Below are 6563 nucleotides of genomic sequence, written 5' to 3' on the forward strand. Positions count from 1 at the left end.
TCACACTCAAACTGGTCCCAATGACAAATTGTTGACCTGAGGTCAATCATTGACGTCCCATATTCTACATATCATTAGTCAACAGGCCAGGAATGTGCTGTTTTTCAGCGGCAAAGTCACAGGAGTGACAACCTTAGCAATAATATGGTACCTCTTAGGGACATTTTTGGATTTTTTTTTTTTAAATATACACATAGGGTCTGAATTATTCAGCATACAGTACTTGTAAGATACCAATGGAGTCAAATGAGAATTTTTTTAAATAGGGTATAGGCCGTACATTAAAACATAGATCAGTGGTGATCATAGCAATATTTTTAATGATCATTATTAATATTGTCCTATATGGAATTGTCCTATTTCCCAAATTATTCTGCAGGATGTGTCAGTAACATAAGGACTAGATCCCAATTCTACAGTGACTATAGTACCTGGAGTTGTGTTTTGATACAACGGGACTTTGACCCTTCTCTTACTCACATTTACCAGTACGTCATGAACCAGAAACATTGAATCTGTCGGCAAATGATCTGAGCTGATGAAAGGCCCATGTATAATTCACCGGACCGCCGAATAACTTCACAGTATCATGGTTGACGCCTTGCTATGGGTCGTTTTTCTGCTACATCCACCATCTCATGTGACAATGGAACTGATATGGTCTTTCATGCATCTTTCATTCATGTCAGTGAAGGTAAACTAAATGGAGGTCGCGTTCGGAGTGTCTGACTTGTTCGCAGTCTCGCTGTTTGCTCAGGAACATGAATTGTGCATTTTCTATTTTAGCAGGTTTATCATTTGTGCAAGCTTTATAAAGATCTCTGTGGCTTTTATGGTATATATCTTGCCTCTACATGGTGGAAGAAGATAATTTTTGGGATGGTGTCATATGCCCGTTCATTAGGAGCATTGGTGGGGCCAAAGCTGCTTCAGTGATGTCACCAGTACCTAGGGAATAATCTACTTTTAGCTACCGTATATCTCTGGTTCCTAGTGCATCAATAGGCTAAACTCAAGTATGGGTCTGGATCCGAGTGGATTGGTACCTTCAGGGGTGTCAATGGCTCTGACAATATTGGATACACTGTATTGTCTTTGGCTCACTGAATAGGCTACACGCTCATTGATATTCCTGAACCCTACCATATAAACTGCTCTCTAAATGACATATCTGCCATATATAGAATGGATATTCAGCCTTATCAGTGATATCTCTGGTGACTAGTGAATATATATTATAGGCTATAATAATTTCAGTAATGTCTATAGTTCTTAGTCAATAGATAAGGTACACTTTGAATGATGTCTTGGGCCCTACCCGATAGATGCTGCACCCAATATATCTGGTTCCTAGTGCAGGGATAGACTACACTTATTGATATTGAAACTTCAGTTGTGTTTCCAATGAATGGATAGTTATAGCTCTTAGTTATGCTGCAGGTTCCTAAGGAATATACTGGAGAATAGATAGGCAGCATTGTCAGTGGTTCTTTTGGTTGCTGGAGAATAGATAGGCAGCATTGTCAGTGGTTCTTATGGTTGCTGGAGAATAGATAGGCTGCACTCTCAGTGGTTCTTCTGGTTGCTAGAGAATAGATAGGCTGCACTCTCAGTGGTTCTTCTGGTTGCTAGAGAATAGATAGGCTGCACTCTCAGTGGTTCGTCTGGTTGCTGGAGAATAGATAGGCAGCATTGTCAGTGGTTCTTCTGGTTGCTAGAGAATAGATAGGCTGCACTCTCCGTGGTACTTCTGGTTGCTGGAGAATAGATATGCTGCACTCTCAGTGGTTCTTCTGGTTGCTGGAAGAATAGATAGGCTGCACTCTCAGTGGTTCTTCATATTGCTGGAGAATATATATGCTGCACTCTCAGTGGTTTTTCTGGTTTCTGGAGAATAGATAGGCTGCACTCTCAGTGGTTCTTCCGGTTGCAGGAGAATAGATATGCTGCACTCTCAGTGGTACTTCCGGTTGATGGAGAATAGATATGCTGCACTCTCAGTGGTTCTTCTGGTTGCTAGAGAATAGATAGGCTGCACTCTCAGTGGTTCTTCATGTTGCTGGAGAATATATATGCTGCACTCTCAGTGGTTCTTCTGGTTTCTGGAGAATAGATAGGCTGCACTCTCATTTTTCTTCTGGTTGCTGGAGAAAAAGATATGCTGCACTCTCAGTGGTTCTTCCGGTTGCTGGAGAATAGATATGCTGCACTCTCAGTGGTTCTTCTGGTTGCTGGAGAATAGATAGGCTGCACTCTCAGTGGTTCTTCTGGTTGCTGGAGAATAGATAGGCTGCACTCTCATGGTTCTTCTGGTTGCTGGAGAATAGATAGGCTGCACTCTCATGGTTCTTCTGGTTGCTGGAGAATAGATAGGCTGCACTCTCAGTGGTTCTTCTGGTTGCTGGAGAATATATAGGCTGCACTTTCAGTGGTTATTCTGGTTGCTGGAGAATATATAGGCTGCACTTTCAGTGGTTATTCTGGTTGCTGGAGAATAGATAGGCAGCATTGTCAGTGGTTCTTCTGGTTGCTGGAGAATAGATAGGCCTGACTCTCAGTGGTTCTTCTGGTTGCTAGAGAATAGATAGGCTGCACTCTCAGTGGTTCTTCTGGTTGCTGGAGAATAGATAGGCTGCACTCTCATGGTTCTTCTGGTTTCTAGAGAATAGATAAGCTGTGTTCTCAATTATATCTCTGGTAATTAAACCATGGATAAACTTAACTTGTGATATCTCTGGTTAAGAAAAATAGGACAAGCTCCACATTCACATACTTGGTAAAGTCCTTGTTTCCTAATGATTGGCTTTTTCCCCAGTGATGTATAGGAGACTACATTCTTGGGAATCTTGCTACAGCCCACAACATTTCTGCTTCCATCTTGTGTAGACAACTGAAGCATTTTGATATTATGTTCTTGCCATTTGGTTATTGCTTGCTTTTATTCTCTTTGTTCTCTATATAATTATTTCTACATATTTGCAAAAATTCATGTTTCACAACAATAAATAAAAGGCACATTGTTAATCTATTGTAGGATATTTCAGGACTCACTCAGACAATGAATTGAAATAAATTACTATTTGGTGATTTTGTAAAAACTGATTTTGTGTAGTGTTTTATGTCAGGATTTTCTATCCTATCCCGGATAGACTAATTCAATGTGAATCTCCGCCTTTTATCATTATGTCATTTTTTAGGTCCAACATTCTGTGCAGGTTATTTTATCAAAATATCTTTATATCGGTTGAGCTTAATTTTTTTCTGATACAGAGCTCCATATCCCCTGTTTAGAGAGTTAAATAGTAAAATTCTAGTTGCCTGCCACCACCACTAGAGGAAGCTTACTGCATACTGTCTTATTATGGAGTTCAATGTATACAATAAACTTCTAAGCTCCCCCTAGTGGTTGCTACAGCCAGCCATAATGTTATCATTTATCTCTATGCAGGGGATTTGAAGCTCTGTATAAGAAAAAGGAGACCGCTATAAAATGATATCAAGAAATTAATTGTGTACCTATTTAGATAAAAATAAAGGGCACCTTGTGGATACCCTCCTTCAGTCTTCCTTCCAGAGTGTTCATGATGGGGCTGATGTCATGCTTGCAGTGCTATCTCTTTTACCAATGGTGAGCAATGCATACGTTATGTATAGGCTGACACTATTTTTTGCTTGAGGATGCACGCAAAGTATCACCATTTTTGGGGAAAAGTTTATGACCCTCTATGTAAGTATAGTAGCCTATAGATATGGGTTCTATAGCCACGTTATGATATGGGCTCTATAGCCACATTATGATATGGGCTCTATAGCCACATTATGATATGGGCTCTATAGCCATGTTATGATATGGGCTCCATAGCCACGTTATGATATGGGCTCCATAGCCACGTTATGATATGGGCTCCATAGCCACGTTATGATATGGGCTCTATAGCCACGTTATGATATGGGCTCCATAGCTACGTTATGATATGGGTTCTATAGCCATGTTATGATATGGGCTCTATAGCCACATTATGATATGGGCTCCATAGCCACGTTATGATATGGGCTCCATAGCCACGTTATTATATGGGCTCCATAGCCATGTTATGATATTGGCTCTAAAGCCACATTATGATATGGGCTCTATATCCACGTTATGAAATGGGCTCTATAGCCACGTTATGATATGGGCTCTATAGCCACGTTATGATATGGGCTCTATAGCGACGTTATTATATGGGCTCTATAGCCACGTTATGATATGGGCTCCATAGCTACGTTATGATATGGGCTCTATAGCCACGTTATGATATGGGCTCTATAGCCACGTTATGATATGGGCTCTATAGCCACATTATGATATGGGCTCTATAGCCACGTTATGATATGGGCTCCATAGCCACGTTATGATATGGGCTCTATAGCCACGTTATGATATGGGCTCCATAGCTACGTTATGATATGGGTTCTATAGCCACGTTATGATATGGGCTCTATAGCCACGTTATGATATGGGCTCCATAGCCACGTTATGATATGGGCTCCATAGCCACGTTATGATATGGGCTCCATAGCCATGTTATGATATTGGCTCTAAAGCCACATTATGATATGGGCTCTATATCCACGTTATGAAATGGGCTCTATAGCCACATTATGATATGGGCTCTATAGCCACATTATGGTATGGGCTCTATAGCCACATTATGGTATGGGCTCTATAAGACGCTTATTATGAAATCAAGAAAAATGGCAGAATATTATAAATACCAATGTTTATTACAATGTACACAGAAGTTACCATAAAGGACGATTACATGTGAGCAAAGTGAAGACAAATATACTGCAATTAAAGCTTGTTCCGCTCAGATACAAAGTGCAGGCAAATTCCTTTAACAAAAAGCTAAGATGAAAATTTTAGATACATCCGAGTTGTCATATGTCCCCCTTTAGAATGTATCTTGGAGGCAATACACAAATGTAAAAAAAAAATTTAAATTAAAGGTGTAAAATCTTTTTTCCGCTGCCTAATTTCTTTGTGGAGATAGGATTTATTAAAGATATATTCTAAAAATCTGCAGCTTTTCTTCTTCATTGTCCCCATGACAACTTTTCCACACCAATGTTAATATCAATGTGCACATACCATCACTATTTCAACTAGTATCTAGAACTTGACATTGATGTAGAGGTTAAGTTGGATCCACTAAATATCTCTACAACGAAAGGGAAAGGAAGTGTTGTCATGGGGACACTGGAGTAGAGAAGCAGACTTCACAAATGGGTTAAAAAGTTAAAACTTAAACAATACTGGTCAAAGTTGTAGTGTTTAAAGGGATTGTCTGATATAGGAAACCCATTTATAAAAACTCTAATAGGGGAATTTTGAGTTAATACGGGGGGTGTTCCACATTAAGGACCCTCATCTATTAGCCAAAGTGGAGTGTTGCTACCAAGAACGTTTATTGCTCTGGACGACCTGGCACATCCATTCATTACACTAACAGCCTATTGATTTAAATGGGAACTGTGTAATGCTTCATTTCCCCTGTGGCGGCGCTGCAGAGAAACTGAACACTTGCTGCTCATAGATTACAGCTGATCGCAGGGGATCTAAGATTTTTAATAAATGAATGCTTCACTATAAGTCTAGGTATACCTAGTGTGTTGTGCCCATCAGTTTCACTATAATCAACCAAGACGCATTAGGGTGGGTAACTGGAATGTTAAAAAAAAGAGTACTGGGTAGCCGAAAGTTAGTCTTGGGGACTGTGAGGTTTCATTGAGATGTTGCCTTCAAGATGCACATCGGGGGTTTGACCCTTAGATTAGTCAGTCTATAATAAGATTATAATTCTGTACAGCTCATAATAATAACTGTTATATGTATGGATACATTATTCTAAAAGTATACACCTTCATATTACAAGTTCATCTGAACAATAGCTATACTTCTCTCCATATGAGGAATGCGTTAGAGGTCAAACTGGATGACCCCTGGGCTCCCGGCTATTGACGAACGTTATCATACGTGATTGTTTGGCTGGCCTTATGAGCTTCTGCAATAGCGGTAACGCCAGGGGCCAACCATCCATGGTAAAATTCTCTGATAAAATTACACAGGATATCTTAAATTAGAAAATACATAATGTGAAAAAGCAGCATGGGTTTATTTTCTTCAGCCTGAAAGCAAATAAAACTCTCTTGGGTTACAGTGCCACCTAAAGCCCCTTGAGTATTCGACTGAGCAGGAGATCTTTGAACCCCCACGTGTGGCGGCCGGGCTGGACGTACTAAAGTGCAGTGTGAGAAACATAAAATACACAACATTTTTCATTTTTTTCCCCCACGTAATGCATACAATACATGCAAATCACAGTGTGTTTGTTATACGAGGCACCTATAAGGACGTCTACAGTTCCAATACAGGCCGGGTAGCTGCAGGTTTTACTACCCAACAAACCCAAAAAAACTATGAAATTGGAATTTTTATACATTTTTGCCTATTTTAAACCCAAAAAGTTTCACTTAAAAAGGTGGCGCCAATTGGCAAGAGCCTTTTCTCCCTTGGGTGG

This window comes from Rhinoderma darwinii, chromosome 8 (assembly GCF_050947455.1).
Source record: "Rhinoderma darwinii isolate aRhiDar2 chromosome 8, aRhiDar2.hap1, whole genome shotgun sequence".
Taxonomy (NCBI): domain Eukaryota; kingdom Metazoa; phylum Chordata; class Amphibia; order Anura; family Rhinodermatidae; genus Rhinoderma; species Rhinoderma darwinii.